Source organism: Mobula birostris, chromosome 3, assembly GCF_030028105.1.
Source record: "Mobula birostris isolate sMobBir1 chromosome 3, sMobBir1.hap1, whole genome shotgun sequence".
Lineage (NCBI taxonomy): Eukaryota > Metazoa > Chordata > Chondrichthyes > Myliobatiformes > Myliobatidae > Mobula > Mobula birostris.
Window position 1 is genome coordinate 220,266,544 of NC_092372.1, and position 17,018 is coordinate 220,283,561.

A 17,018-nucleotide genomic window follows, 5' to 3' on the forward strand; every position below is an offset into this window, starting at 1 on the left:
CATAGGCATCTGGATACCAATCCAACAGGATCTAAACCCCATTTCCCACATGCCAGTTCACAAGCTAATTTACTGCACTGCTGCACAACTTCTATCAAGTGAATTAAAAGTGCGTTGGGCAATGTACAGGAGTCTGTAAAAACTACCAGTTTGGTACCAAAGTCAAAGGTCTCAGTTATCAAAGTTTTAATGTACAGATAACACACATAAAAGTTGCTGGTGAACGCAGCAGGCCAAGCAGCATCTCTAGGAAGAGGTACAGTCGACATTTCAGGCCGAGACCTTTCGTCAGGACTAACTGAAGGAAGAGTGAGTAAGGGATTTGAAAGTTGGAGGGGGAGGGGGGAGATCCAAAATGATAGGAGAAGACAGGAGGGGGAGGGATGGAGCCAAGAGCTGGACAGGTGATAGGCAAAAGGGATACGAGAGGATCATGGGACAGGAGGTCCGGGAAGAAAGACAAGGCGGGCGGGGGGAACCAGAGGATGGGCAAGGGGTATATTCAGAGGGACAGAGGAAGAAAAAGGAGAGTGAAAGAATGTGTATAAAAATAAGTAACAGATGGGGTATGAGGGGGAGGTGGGGATTAGCGGAAGTTAGAGAAGTCGATGTTCATGCCATCAGGTTGGAGGTTACAGATGCTGGTTGAGGAATACAATTATTCCTCATGAGCTAAAGTTATGAGGAAATGCCAACATAAAATCATGGAAATACAGGTCAGATAGTAGTTGTGCAGAGAAACAGTCCAAGGACTTCCATCAGCACAAATGAGCTAGGAGATTCAGAGACAATTAACACTGTTGGTGAAATTCAAAACCACTATCAAGGTGTGCAATGTTGAGTACCCGGTACATAAACAAATCAGCCTTTCCAGCCAACTATTTCTATTTGACCAAAACAAGCTACAAATTACCCAATCCCAGTCAAAAAAAAGTACTAAATGAGATCAATACAAAATGCTTAAATTTACCTCTATAATAGATGGGGAAGTCATTGGCTATAAAGCTTACTTTATAGCTAATTATGAAATTCAGGATTCCAAAGTCTAATGAACAAGAGTTGCCCTGTCATACCCCATGACTGCATCTTGCATTAGGAAGATTACAAAACAGCTTTGTAAACACTTCCTACTTTAGATCCTTCTTGATGTCTTCTGGCAGTTCAGCTCTTTGCATTTGGCCTATTAACTGGCTACATTTCCCAAATAGGCAAAACTTCTAAATCCTTCGACATTTTAACCATTTTTGCGCAACCTCTCAAGTTGTAATCATCAAGTCTGCAATGCACACCAATGTGCACCTGATCCATTTAGGACCTTCCAGCTCTTTCACACATTTTCGTTACTCATTTTATTTAGAGATACAGCACAGTAACTGCCCTTGCAGCCCAGTGAGGCCACCCTATCCAAATACATAGTAACAAGACCTTCCGGCCCAATAAGTGCACACCATCCAAATACACCCAAGTGATCAATTAACCCTCTAACTTGGGAACGTGGAGGAAATTGTAGCACCAGTCAAGGAGACAACGTACAAACTCTACAAAGAGTGGCAGGAAATGAACCTGGGCTGCTGGTGCCGAACAAGCTGAACATTTAAAACATCAGCAACCTGAGACATTGCCATTTATTTTATATTTGCTATGGGAGTTAGTGTAAAGGCCAAATTTGGATCCATAATCCACAGTCCCAGGAACAAGCTCAGCCAACATCTAGATAGACTAACAATACAAATTAAGTTTTGTAAAAAAAGTAGTTTTCAGTAAAGACTACAAACAGTTCAACTGTTATAACAGTTCAAATGTTTCTCTAACTTAAAAAAAAAAAATCGGCAGATACCAGAAATCCAGACTAACATAAAATGCCGGAGGAACTCAGCAAGTCAGGCAGCATCTATGGAAAGAATAGTTGACATTTTGGGCAGACAATCTTCATCAGGACTGGACAGGAAGCCAGAATAAGGTGAAGGAGAAGGGGATGGGGGGGCGGGGCAGGGGAGAGAAGAAAATCACCAGAGATTGCAGAAATCGATGTTCAGGCCATCAGGTTGGGAGCTACCTGGACAGTGAGGTGTTGTTCCTCCATTCTACAGAGTGGCCTCATTGTGGCAGTAGGATTGGAACGGAAATCGCCACCAGAATATCCTGCATGCTGCAGATGGAGCAAAGGTACTCAACAAAGTGGTCCTCCAATCTACATCAGGTCTCACTGATGTAGAACAGGCTGCATCAGGACACCAGATATTGTAGACAACCTCAACAGATTTGCATGTGAAGTGTTACCTCACCAGGGAAGACTGTTTGGGGCCCTGCATGAGGTGAATGGGCAGGTGTACGATTTATTCTACTTGCAGGGACAAGTGCTAGGAGGGAATTATTGGAGGGATGAATAAACAAGAGAATCACAGAGAGAGAGCAATACCTGCAGAAAGTGGGGTAGGGAAGGTAAAGTTGTGTTTTGTGGTAAGATCCCATTAAAGATTGCAGAAGTTGTGAAGAACAATGTGCTGGATGTGGAGGCTCATGGTGTGACAGGCATGGGGCATTTCTTTAATGTCTTTTGGGGAAAAAAGCATGCTTCATTATTAACGCATACAAGTCAAAAACATTGGGTGGGACAGGAATGTGCTCATGAAAAGAGGCTTTCACAACTTTCAGACTATCCAAAGCATTTTACAGGCAATGGTGCCATGTTTAGAGTGAAAAAAATTATTCAAATTTGGCCAAATTTCACAACTCCAGTTTAAACTGAAATCACACACTTCAGTGCACACAATACTCCATTTTAATATTATCTACAACTTTGTTAATAATAAAAATAGTAGATGCTGGGAATACAAAATAAAAATGCTGGATTGAATGACAGCAAAACCCCAAAGGGATCAGAGTCTTCCTCTCCCCTATTTGTGACATTTACTGGGAGCATTATAGATGAAGTGGCCGAAGCATTGAGGACCCCTAGCACCCAAACAACAATCTCTTGCCCACTACCACAGGAAAGAGGTACAGGAGCATCAGGACTAGAACTACCAGACTGGGTAACAGCTTCTTCCCTCAGGCTGTGAAACTAATGAATACCCTGCCATCAGTGAGATCTTGTCACTAGGATAGCAAACTGTTTACTTGTGTTGCACAGTACATGCATTTTGAATTATATTTTATTAATTTATGGTAATACATTGTTTAATGTGCTGTGCATGACAATGTGAATGCACCATGGTCACTTTCATTTGGTTGCATGTGTACAGTCAGATGACAATAAACTTTAACAGGGTACACTCATCAGGTAGTTTGCTGAAGAGAAAATTACGCTTCAGCTAACTGCTTCCCACAAACCTTTGTCAGAACATGGTCTACTGTTTCCAGCATTTTATGGTTTTTAAGATGGTTAACCTCAGTTGTTTGGAAACTTTTAGAAATTTCAACCATGGGCAAAATTCGACAAATAACTGAATTTATGGAGAAGGCAAATATGGATTTATCAAAGAAAAATACTTTGTTCAATTAACTTGATGTAAAAACAGATTTGATAAAGATTAAAGATTCAAAAGGACATTTGATGTAGTGCATAATTAGTTTAGAATTAAGACCAAACCCCAAGGAACAAAACTGGCAGCAGCAAGGATTAAAATAATTGGTTCGGTGATGAAAAGAAAAGCAAATTCCCCCCCACCCACTGAACTGGATAGGAAAGTGTGTAATGGTACTTCAGTGTTAGAACCTCACAAACATTATAAAGTCCAATTCATTGATAACTTCCAAGATTCAAAATTGTTTTGCCATTCCCAGTATACAGTACAAGTATAAAAGGAGAACAAAATCATTGTTACACCAGATCCAATGCACAATAAGGTAAAGATGGAATACGAATATAAGCCAGCCAATAAAAGTGGATACCAAAAGTTTCTTCAGATACTTAAAGTGTAAAAGAGGTGGGAGTAGCTATCAGACTGTAGGAAAATTTTGCTGGAGAGGTAGTAATGGGGGACAAAAAAAAAATGGTGGATGAACTGATTTAAGAATTTTGCATTAGTCTTCACTGTGGAAAATACTAGCAGTATGGTGAAAGTTTCAGGTGTAGGGGGCATGAAGTTTGTGAAGTTACTATTACTAGGGAGAAGGTTCTTGGGAATCTGAAAGATCTGATAGTAGACAAGTCACCTGGACCAGATGCTTAACAAGCTACAAGCCCATGGTATTGCAGGGAAGACTCTGGCATGGATAAAACAGCGTCTGACTGGCTGGAGACAGAGTGGGAATAACAGGAGCCTTCCTGATTGGCTGCCAGTGACTAGTGGTGCTCCATAGGGGTTCATGTTGGGATAAATTATTTTTACCTTATATGTCAATGATTTGGATGAAAATTGATGGCTTTGTTACAAAGTTTGCATTTGATATGAAGACAGATAGAGGGGCAGGTAGTTTTGAGGAAGTAAAGATGTTACAAAAGAACAGATTAGGAAAATGGGCAAAGAAGTGGCAGATGGAATACAGAGTCAGGAAGTGTATGATCATACACTTGCCAGAAGAAATGAAAGGGTTGACTATTTTCTAAGTGAGAGAAAATACACTTTGCTTGTTTCGGTGGTTGGGCAAGGTCGAAGACGCTCAGCAGGCTGTATCAGAGGGGCTGGTCGGAGGCTCGAAGTTTTCGGACGGACAGAGTCAGTGTCGGCTGTGGTCGGGTGCTTCCAATGCATCGGCAGTTGTCGGTGCCTGCAGGTTTACGGCAGGGAGTTTCTCACTTTGCCGCCTGCTATCGGGGACTCATGGGTCGATCGACTTGGGCCTTTGAGACTTTTTTTTTAAAACTGTGCTCATGGTCTGTTCTTTATCAAATTATGGTATTGTTTCGCACTGCTGTTACTATATGTTATAATTATGTGGTTCTGTCAGTGTTAAGTCTTTGGTTTGTCCTGTTTTTCTGTGATATCATTCTGGAGGAACATTGTATCATTTCTTAATGCATGCATGCATTTCTAAATGACAATAAATGAGGACTGAGTGTTCTCAATCTAAAATAAACTGTGGCACAAAGGGACTTAGAAGTCCTTGTGCAGGATTCCCTAAAGGTTAATTTGCAGATCATGTATGTGGTGAGGAAGGCAGAATCAACAGGACTAGAATATAAAAGCAAGGACATAATGTTGAGGTTTTATAAAGCACTGGTGAGGCCTCACTTGGAGTATCATAAGCAGTTTTGGACCCCTTATCTTAGAAAGGATGAGCTGAAACTGGAGAAGGGTTAAAGGAGATTCATGAAAATGATTCCAGGATTGAATGGCTTGTCATATGAAGAGCTTTTGATGGCTCCAGGCTTGTATTTACTGGAATTCAGAAGAATGACGTGTGACCTCATTGAAACTTATCGAATGGCGGAAGGTCTTAATAGAGTGGGAGAGTCCACGATTAGAGAACATAACCTCAGAATAGAGGGGTGCCCTTTTAGAGTAGAGAAGAGGACTTTCATAGCCAGAGAGTAGTGAATCTATGGAATTCTTTGCCACAAGCAGCTGTGGAAGTCAAGACTTTATGTATATTTAAGGCAGAGATTGATAGATTCTTGATTGGTCAGAGCATGAAGGGATACAGGCAGAAGGCAAGAGATAGGGCTAAGAGGAAAATTGGATCATCCTTGATAAAACTGCAGAGCCAATTCAATGGGCCAAATGGCCCAATTCTGCTCCTATATCCTATGGTCTTAACACATAATATCAACAACATAACACAAATACACAAGATAGCTTATATACATAGATTAATTGTACGTCCATAAAGTAATACCAGGCACAGAACTTAAGGTGACTGACAAGAAAATGATAAAGTAGTGGTGGTTGGGGTATGGAGGGGTGGTTGCTGTTATTGGTGATGAGCCCCACTTCTGCAGCATTGTCAGTAAATTTGACAGATTATACATTTGAAAGCAAAATGAACTCTGAAAAGGACAATAAACAAAATGTCAAGAGTGGATGCAATGTCAAACAAGTTTCAAGCCTTACATTCCAGTGGAGATAAAACAATAGAGTACAGAATTCTAAGCAACATTCTCAGAACTCTATGCACTTGTTGAAAGTAACAGAAGAATGTGAAAGCAGAAGATAATGGACTTCAAGAAACAAGATAAAGTGCCTAAAAGTTTTTAAAAGGTTTAAGACATTAGAGAAATGCAGGAAAGATTCACTGGACTCACCCCAAGGATAAAGGACTTTAGTTACCTAGATGGGCTAGAACTATAGATCAAAGTGAAAGATGAAAAATTTAAGGGGAAACTGAGGAGGAACTTCTTCACTCAGTGCTGCAAGTGTGGCATGAGTCGCTGGCAGCAGTGGTGGGGTATGCAGGTTCAATTACAAGATTTTAAAAATGTTTGGAAGTACATAAATGGGAGGGGTATGCGGGCTATGGCCCAAGTGTGGGCAAATGGGACTAGGTAGAATAACAGTTCAGCATGGACGAGATGGGCTGAAGGGTCTGTTTATGATATAGTGTTCTATGGTTCCACAACAGAATTCCTCTTTGGAGGAGGTTGCAATAACAATTTTGCCATAACAATAAACTTGAACAAATGGATTCCAAATCAGCAAAACAATATTCATGCACAACACTGCAGTTAAACAATGTCTTAATTCTACTCCTATGTCTGTTGTCTTAAGACATCATTCTAGATACAGGTTTCCCCCACCATCCGCAGGTAGAGCATTCCTATAAAACGGTTCGTAAACCAGAATGTCGTAAAGCGAAGAAGCAATTACCATTTATATGGGAAAAATTTGTGAGCGATCGCAGACCCAAAAAATAACCTATAAAATCATGACAAATAACACACAAAGCCTAAAATAACAGTAATGTATAGTAAAAGCAGGAATGATATGATAAATACACAGCCTATATAAAGTAGAAATACTTTTCCACAATCATTGCCTGAACTGTTCTCCGTAGCGAATATCTCACGCATGCGCCGTCGGCAGAAACACGGCGCAAGCGCTCTCCAGTAACCTTTAAGCTATGAAGCAGCCAAATCATACCAAATAACACGTAAAAACACACAGCCTATATAAAATAGAAATAATGTATGTACAGTGTAGTATCACTTACGGGAATTTGGAAGACATGAGCACACTGATGATGGTGTGTTAGGCTGAGTCGTCGCAGGTTGGGGTGGTGCAGTGGCCCCCACCCTCTGAGCAGCGAACCGATACCGATCCGCAAAGCATGCAGGGGTCCAGCAGTAGCCGGGAGGCACCCAGCACATCTTTAAGAAAAAAGCCAAAACAAACATGCTAATTAATTAGGTGCCGCCCGGCATGTAATTAATTAGCTTGTTTATTTCAGCTCTTTTCTTAAAGATGTGCTGTGTGCCTCCCGGCTACCACTGCATTCTCTGCAAATCAGTATCTGTCCGCAGCCTGGGGGTTGGGGTGGTGGGACACTGGGATGTTGTCTGTTTCCATCAAGGCAAGCAGGTCATCTTCTTCTATGCAAACAACAGGAATTCTGCAGATGCTGGAAATTCAAGCAACACACATCAAAGTTGCTGGTGAACGCAGCAGGCAAGGCAGCATCTCTAGGAAGAGGTACAGTCGATGTTTCGACTGCACCTCTTCCTAGAGATGCTGCCTGGCCTGCTGCGTTCCCCAGCAACTTTGATGTGTGTTGCATCTTCTATGTCTGCCTGCCTCGATGTCGAAGGTCAAGGTTTGTCGTCTGCTGTGGAAGTCTTGAAAAACGACAGTATGCTTGACTGCTAAGCCTCGCGCATTTTTCTATCATACAGTTCTTTGTAAGGACTCAAACCATCTTGCAAATATGCCCTAAGCCAACGTACCCTTTCAAAATTAAAGTCGTACTTTATCATTACTCATTCAGTTACGATTGTTATCCTTTCCTCTTCCAATTGCATCTGCTCTTCTTCAGTTCTTGGTCATGGGATGCCAAAACCTCTTCAACATCATCTTCATCAACTTCCACAAGCCAAACTCACTTTGTCCTTACTTCGTTCACCACAATCAAAACGCTTAATTATGTCTAGTTTTACACTAAGTGTAACACCCTTACAAGCTCTTTTAGGCTTTTCTTGCAAACGGCTGCTCACAGGCACGTGCCTAAGCAATGCCAGCAAGAATGCAGTTCCCGGGGAGAGCAACTGCTCAGGGCGGGCACTGCTTTTTAATCGCGTGCTGCTTTTTCTGCGCACTGCCTTTTTTCGTAACAGTGAAAACACCTTCTGTTAGCGAAAACAGGGAACTAATGTAGGTTTTTTGTAACAGTGAGGTTTCGTAAAGCGAACGTTTGAAAAGCGGGGAACACCTGTCCCATGTTCAGTTCTCGTCCTCTCACATGAATTATAGAATAAGGTTCACAGAATAATAAGATCAAGGCCAGAATATAAAATTATAGCCTAGATCAGATGTGCTCTGAAGATCTGAAAGATGCCAATGTGTGGAGAGAGCAAATTTGCTCTAAAGTAGTGGATGCATTCCTCACAATGATAATATTCTGGAACTCTGATGACCTTACAGAATGGAGAGAAATTTATGATTCTTCCAATCCAAATAAGCCAAAAATTTTAAATTGTGTCTCTTAGGAAAGCACAACAATAAATGCAAGTACCTGGATCCACCCAAGGAGGTCTGTGACTTTTATGATACATTTTTCCACATGCAGGGCAATGGCCCAAGGTCCGAAACCAATGTCAACACCTCCGAAACTATTGTATGCCAATCTCACTAGAGAAAGGGGGGAGAAAAAAAAAGACTTCTGGGATTCTGTGGCACATGCCACCAACATGAGTGTGAGAACAAAATCAGCAAACCTTGCACATGCTTTTGCTGTTACTTCCTGTAGTAGCTGTGCTTATTATAGCAAACTTTTTATTATGCTTGCTATGTAAAACACTGATATAAATGGGCTAAACACCTTGCAAGAATTTTTTTAAAAATCTTTGATCGGATCAGCATTTCATCCTCTGCAAAACCATGTACTTCAAGATAAGAGATAACAGCAGTTCACATGAATAAAAATAGATATACAGGAAGTTAACAGAACACTGCTTTTGTAATAACCCCATCTCTGGTTGTGTGTATAATCAACTTTGCTCCAAAACATTTGTCATTTGCGTAAGATTTTTATCGAAGCAGGCTTTGAGACAGGAAAAAAATTAAGGTCCTCCAAGCATTCTCAAGCAAAAGGACATTCAAGGATATGGCCTAATTTTAGGTGGCCATGGTTAAACAAGGTATAAAGTAATACATACATACACACGAGAAATTGTAGGATATACCATGCAACATACAAAACATGCAGGCTTGGGCCACAGCATTAAGTCCAAAACAGACCACTTCTGTAGGGTGCTGGCTCCCTTTACATTACTAGTCACGTACTACATGACAAGTAAATTTATCAATGTATACATCACTATATATTACTCTGGAACTCCTCTTCTTGTAGGCATTTAGAAAATAAATTACAATAGAACTTATGAAAAACTATACATACAATGACTGACCAACATACAAAATAAGTAATACTGAGAACACGTTGTAGAGTGCTTGAAAGTGTCTGCAGGCTGTGGAATCGTTCAGCATTGTGGTGAAAGAAGTTATCCACACTGGTTCAGAAGCTTAATGGTTATAGGGTTATAATTGTTCCTGAACTTGTATCTCCCAAGGCCGCAGTACCACCTGCCCAATAGGAGTAGTGAGGAGAGTGCATTGATATAGCATACCCTGGTTCACAATATTACAGAACTTCATAAGAGTATCAAATCTTCTGAAAGAATGAACTATTGTCATGAGAGCAACATGACAGTCAAGTTCCCTACAGGCAGCAAAAAGCAATGTGATCTGCCTGGGTCATTTTCCTGGTGGCATACGCAGATTAAGTAATAAACAGTGGCCAGAACCGCCAAGAACAACATGCACTCTAAGCAGCATCATCTATACTTGCTCAGTGAATTAGACATCTAGCTTAACATTTTGTCAAAGATAGCAGTCAATGAGTCAATGCACTGGAAGCCTCCTTTAGCAATGAAGTGCCAGTCATGATTCTCTTGTTAACAATGTGATCTGTTTACAAAGATGTAAGTCTAGAATACTTGGGTGTACTATCTATCAATCTTACTGAGAACAAGGAGGTCGATACAAGATCAGCAGAACCCAATTGACCATAGAGGTAATAGATAGGGTGAAAATTGATAGGCAGGATATATTGGAAAGGGTGGGCATGTTTAAAGGCGTTATGTCACTGGTTGTGAATGGCCAACATCTCAGATTAAGGGAAGTTTGGCTAAAGACAGAAGTGCCTTTCAATCTTCTTAGATATGGAAAGGAGGGGCAGAAAGACTGCTGGAGGTGTTAAACAGGACATCCTTGTCCAAGGTACAAACATTCCAGGTAATCACAGGCTGGCCAGCATAACATCGGTGGTGGGCAAGGCACTAGCAATAATAGGTTAATTAATACAGCCAGTAAGAATTTGCAAAAGGGCAGATAACATTTAATCAACCTAATGAATTGACAGAAAAAGTAAAGTAACAGATTAATGAAGGGAAAAAAGTGGATGATATCCATATGGATTTTATCACAAACTTTTGACAATCTGCCACAAAAGACATCAAAACAATGGTCATAAAAGATTATCATTAAGCTTGGTTGAAAAAGGCTTAAGAACAGAAAACAGTTGTAACAAACAATTGTAACAACACAATTGTTCTAGAGGGGGGTTCCCAACCTGGGGAACATGAACCCCTTGGTTAACGGGTTCCATGGCAGTAAAATGTTGGGAACCCCAGCTTGGAAGATATTCCTAAAGATTCCATGCCAAATATCAGTTCTTTATTTTTGACTCAAACATTGGGATATAAAGAATGAAATTTCAGAAATTTGCCAAACAATGGGGTTGAAACCAATCAAACAGAGCCGCTGAATAGGCAAATAATTTATACACAGGGAGGTATGAACTGATGTATTTTGACAGTTAATGACAGTATTTTAATGAACGTGCAGAAGCCAAGGAGCCCAGGGTGTTCAAGTACACAAATCTTTGAAGGAGGTAGGACTTATTAACTCATAGCAAAACATAGGTGATTCTATGCTCCATTAGAAGCTGAAAAGGAGGGAAATTTACACACAATTTTTTAAAACTGCTCTGGTTAGGTCAAGGCCAGAATATTGCATCCAGTTCAGTCATCATATTTTAGGCAAGATCTTGAACTACCTGAATGTACAGAGATTTACCATAATGATTCTAAGAACACGAGCTCTACAGTGTAAAATTTTAGAGCCATGTGCAATATTAGAGAAGGGTTTAGGTGAAAGAAACAAAAATCGTTCCGATTAATTAGTTACAAGAGGGGACAGAGATAGATTTATGGCTTTGGACAAAAGATACAAAGCTGGAGTGATGGAGGAAGGAGGGATGCTGCTTCCACTCCACCCCCAACAGTCACCAACTCTAGCAAATTATTTTCCAAATTTAGCATGCTCTTGAGGTAATATTGGATTTGCTTTATTAAATTTACATCCCATAGCTTTTAATTTAGCCAGACTGCAAAGGAGGAAAAAGAGTGCTGCTTATTTTGTATAGATTGATTTTGGTCCAGCCTCCCCTGCAGCTATGACCATCAGACAATCAATCATTGATGGGAAACGGTAAATTTACAGATGACACCAAGAATGGTGTCAATGGATATGACAACAACAGAATCTAATTGAACTAGCAAGGAGAAAAGGAAATGGCAGACAGAATTTAACTCCAAAAAGTGCAAGGTGAAGTATTTTGAGAAATTCAAGCCATTGAAGTGTATAAAATTATGTTTAGGCTAAAGACACAACTGCCTCTTCAGACGATTTAATCACCCACTGCCCTCACATATCCTACCTCCTAATTCCACAAATCAATCTGGTGAAACTGCACAACACTCCCCAAAGTATATGTTCACTGCAGATAGTCAGTATCTCAGAAGTACTCAAGAGATCATGGCCCAGTAAAAGATGAACTTTAAGGTTAGTGGTCTTGATTTTTATTTCAGATAGTCAAAGCCTTTGCAAATACATCAAACATGAAGGCGAATTTCACCAGATACCTGCCATTGTTGGGGCAGCTCAAAAGGTGGAAAGTGCCCACATTTTTTGGGGGGTTGCTGATTTGTGTGAATTTTAAATTTAAATGCAAGCCCATTTTACTGCATTATCCAAATATCAAGACAACAATGATAGTACTCAGCCTAAATGGGAACATTTAAAGGCTGATGATGCCTAGTTGTGATGACGTGCTTCCAGAGCATTTTGTTTATGTTGCTCGAGATGGGATGTTGTAGATCTGCTTATCAGAGCACAGCTTTATGAAGCAAGTGAGAGACAGTTATCTGCAGAAAATCAAGTTTGAGACGTATGCCCCTCAAATGATCGGGAAAGGATTGAGAGGTTGAAAAATACATCATAGTTGGTGCTGCTTTTACAGCTGACATGAGTTTAAACTTTTCCCTTAGATGAATGATATTTACACTGCAACTTAGGGAGCAGGCATTGAGAAGGACCCCAATTTTCCCTGTAACAAACAAGAGCAACCCTCTACAGTTACATTTAATATCTCCTTCCTCAAGATGATCATTATGACCATATCTCCACGGTCTCTAGTTATGTTCTCTTCCAGGTGTGGGAGAAGATGCTTTGAATTTGTGACTATAGATGCCTCTTGTTTCAGAAATTCAACAGGGATATGATCTGTTCCAATATCTAGTTACTTTTTGAATTGGTACAAGGCCTTTGACTTTTTGTCAGTAGGGAAAAGGTTGGACCAGACAGTTAAAAAAAAGAGATGCTAGAAATCTTGAACCTGATGTTAACCTTTTTATTCTTTCCCCACACATGTAGCATGATTTGCTGAGGATTTTCAGCATCCTCGGGTTTGTTTGCTGTAAACCATGTATTCTACCAGAGCAACTTCTACCCGATACCTACAGACAAGAAAAATCTGCAGATGCTCTGCCTGATACCTTCATATTTTCCTTTGTTTAGGTTCAAGAGTTGGACTTCAGTGAATTAATTCACTTTTGATCCTTCTACAAAATTACATAAAAGCTCCCTTCCCTGAAGGACCCGTACATAGATTACTGACCCTTCAGCATCACACAATACAACCTATTTCCTTATCCCACTGATTTAAATTCACTGTAACAGGCCCTTTGGCCCACCAAGTCTACACAGACCATGATGCTAATCTAATCCCATCCACCTGTGTGGCGTGTACCCTCCCTCCTTTGCTTGCTCATGCATCTGTCTGAATGCCTCTTAAAGCATTCCTACTTTTGCTTCCAATACCTCCCCTAGTATTCCAGGCAACTACCAAAAACAAAACTTCCCCCTTCTCACCTTAAAGCAATGGCCTCCAATACTTGCCACCTGTGAAAGACCATTTTTCTATCAAGTCATCCTTCAAATGGTTTTACTGTAACCTCAGTCAATACAGTCTGATCTGTGCAACATCAAGGCAAATCATTCCTTCTAGATCTGTCCTACAGCGTGGTTACCAGAACCACACAATACTCCAAATGTGGCCTAACCAAAGTCTTATGTAGCTGCCATCATGACTTTCCAACTTTTACACTTAATGGCATGACCAATGAAAGCAAGCATGTTGTATGCCTTCTTCACCAGCCTATTCCCTGTGTTGCGAATTTCAGCAAATGGCCTACTCCTGCACCTATTTTCTATGTTTATGTTTCTATGAACTTGTGCCCCAAGTTCCCTCTTCATCAATTCTCTGGAACGTCCTGGCTCATTCTTGTCCGCGATTTCTCTGTTCACATTTTCATCTGGTCTAAATTCTGCTGACTGCTTTAACAACCCTCCTCACTATCCACAGCTTCAGATTCAGGTTTACTGTCACTGACATCTGTCATGAAATTTGTTGAACGGTGCAATTACCAAAAGTTATAATAAGAAAAATAAAAACCTAATATTGCAAAAAGAGAACAAAAAAAATCAGGTAGTATTCATGGACTGTCCAGAAATCTGATGGCACAGGGAAACAAACTGTTCCTAAAATGTTCAGTCTCCTGCACTCCCTTCCTGCTGGTAGTAACGAGAAGAGGGCATGTCCTGGATGGTGAGGGCCCTTCTTGAGACATTGCCTATTGAAAATATCCTCGAGGGTAGGGAGGACAGTTTCAATGTTATCATGTATCTGAGCACCTTCATTTAAGTTATTAAAATGTTACAAACAATGGCTTTCATTTGTGGTCAATGACCTCCTACTAGAAAAGCCCTAACAATTTGATCTCCATATTATTGCTAATTTGGATTGCCCTGTATGTACTTACAGCTAACAAGAGTATGTACATAAATACTCTTTGTTACCTGTAACTAGATTAAACATGCCTGTTTAAGCCTAACAATAAATTATCACCAAGGTCTTTTCCATATCTATTTCTCAGCTCCATCCAAACCCACTACACTTGCAGTTTATGAAAATAACTGGATTGCTGAAAAATATTTTGCTAACAAAATTTTTTTAAATTGGATAGATGGGGTGAAATATATGGTATTGCTATGACTGAGATGTGACACACTATCCATTATAGTAAAAAGTGGATTTGTAAACAGGACACACACTAAAGAGGCAGTGAATGCAGCAAGTTTATAAACAGCACAATTACTGTAAGTGGATTTGAGCAAAAATACTTTCCATTCCTACTACTTTTACCCCATACTCTCACCTTTGATCACTTCACAACATCTGTATCATTCCCAGTTATGTCCATTCAGCCTTTGATTTTCTTTTTATATTCTGCACCTTCCCCCCCCTTACTCCAGCTGTCTTTGTATATTGTCTGTTCCTGCTAACTATTGGTTAAAAAGACATTTCGTTACCCTGTAATGATGCTTCCTCCTCACCATCTCAGAATACTCATCCACCCACTTGTCTTAATGCAATGAAATAAGACCATAAAACATAGGAGCAGAATCAGGCCATTCTGTCCATTAAGTCTACCCCCACCATCCCACCATAGCCGGTTTATTATCCCTCAAACCCAACCTCCTGCCTTCTCCCTCTAACCTTGACTAATCAAGAACCTGTCAACCTCTGCTTTTAATACTAATGACTTGGTCTCCACAGCTATCTGTAGCAATGAATTTCATAGATTCACCATCCTCTGGCTACGGAAATTCCATCTCATCTCTGTTCTAAAGGGACATCCTGCTATTTTGAGGCTGTGCCCTCTGGTCCTAGACTGTCCCACTATCAGAAACATCCTCTCTAGTCTACTCTATTGGTTTCCTGCCCCCTCAGGTTAATGGTTAATGGCAAATGGCAAGGCTCCATGGTATTAAGAAAAAAAGTTGTGAACTCCTGATCTTTCAAAGGAATCTCATTCTTCTAAACACCAGTGAGTACAGGCCCAGAGCCATCAAATGCTTCTCAGACCATTTCAATCCCAGGATAACTCTCAACTTCCTCTGGACTCTCTCCGATGCCAGAACATCCTTTATTAGATATGAGGCACAAACTGTATAGACGTTATGCAAAAGTAAATTCTTCCACTGAACATTGGTATATGTGACAATTAGAAACCAATGACAGGAGAATTACTTTAACTATGGACCAAGTATTGGAACTTTAGAATTGGGTTCCAGAGTCATACATTTTCTGACACTCAAACTAAACTGACCAGCAAATTACATTCCAATGGAAAAACTCCCTCAATTCCCCCACACTAAAGCCTCTGAATACCAATTTTTCTTACCCAATATCTGGTGGCCACAAACATGTAGCAGATCGCAAAAATTACCATTAGTGTATAACTGTTTCTTTCTTAACACAAAAATAGATTTATACCTACACTAAGGTCCATTAGCCTCAAAATATTCCTTACAGAAAGTGTGATTTGAGCTGCAACCAATCCATTACAAGAATCCTGCACCTGAAGCCTCAGCAACAAGCACCATGATCCGTAAAAGGCCAGGTGAAATCTTAGCCAAGTAAAATTCTACTTCAAAAATAGAACCAATTACTTAAAAGTAATTCAAGTAATGCTTTTCAAAAAAACACTTGATGAAGCACTTCAGCTAATATTTTCCAAAAACACTTGAATAACCTAGATATAATATTATGTAAATTAGATTGCACACCAAATTAGAGTTAAGTGAATTCATATATAATCAACTTTATAGGTGGACAATTCTACGGAAGAAAGTACGATAAACAAATCCAAATTATCACACACGCCTTGAAATCTACTCAGATTAAGGCCAGGAAAACAGCGGAGGGGCACGATAGAGGATAGGGGGGGGCGCAGAGTGGAGAGAAGGGGAGCGAGGAGCAGTTGGGGATAAAGACGGTGCCAGGTTGGGGCAAAGAAAAGGGGCTGGGGAGGGAATGTGACGGGTGAAGGGTACGTGGGTTACCGATCTGGGGAGTACAGGGAGGGAAGGAAGAGTGGTTGAGGGAGGCGGGGGTAGTGTGAGGTGCGGGAGGAGCCGAGTGACGGGGCCTCGGCGCCGCGCTCCCCTCACGGGGGGGGGGCGGGGGGACCGAGGCGGCAAAACCCCCGCTCAGGCCGCCGCCCACAGCTGTCGGCCACCGGGTCCCTATGGTAGGGGGCCGCCAAGAGTGAGGGAGCCATCGAGGGACAGGGGCGAGGATGTGGGGGGAAAGTTGAAGACACCGCTCACCTCGGAGCCCCACAAATGGCGCTGTCACCCTCCACCGCGCCGAGCATCCTGGGACAGCCCGCCCCCCCTCCCTTTAAAGGGAACCTCTGGCTCCGCTCCGCCTCCTCGGCCAACATAAAACGTCGGAGGACAGTATTACACTAAAAGGGTTGGGGTTAGTTCCTAGAAAAGGAGTAGAGGCCAGAGAATGCATATGTGGATGATGATCAATAAATATAGGAGCAGAATTAGGCTGTTTCATTATGGCTGAATTCTTATCCCTCTCAACTCCATTCTCTTACCCTCTCCTCGTACCCTTGATGACCTTACTAATCAAGAACCTCTCAACCTCTGCTTTAAATATACCCA

The 17,018-nt window shown here is 41.0% G+C and overlaps 1 protein-coding gene across 7 annotated transcripts in view; it reads right to left on the reverse strand.

Annotated features, from left to right (window-relative positions):
* Nucleotides 1–16,722, reverse strand: part of nktr (natural killer cell triggering receptor) — a 222,223-nt gene extending 205,501 nt beyond the window's left edge. For 6 of the 7 annotated variants that reach the window (XM_072254165.1, XM_072254169.1, XM_072254167.1 and 3 more), the window contains exon 1: nucleotides 16,671–16,722. The gene's annotated coding sequence lies outside the window, so the exon portion shown is untranslated. The remainder of the gene's footprint in view (nucleotides 1–16,670) is intronic. The other variant, XM_072254163.1, reaches the window with a different exon arrangement.
* Between the last annotated feature and the right edge of the window lie 296 nt (nucleotides 16,723–17,018).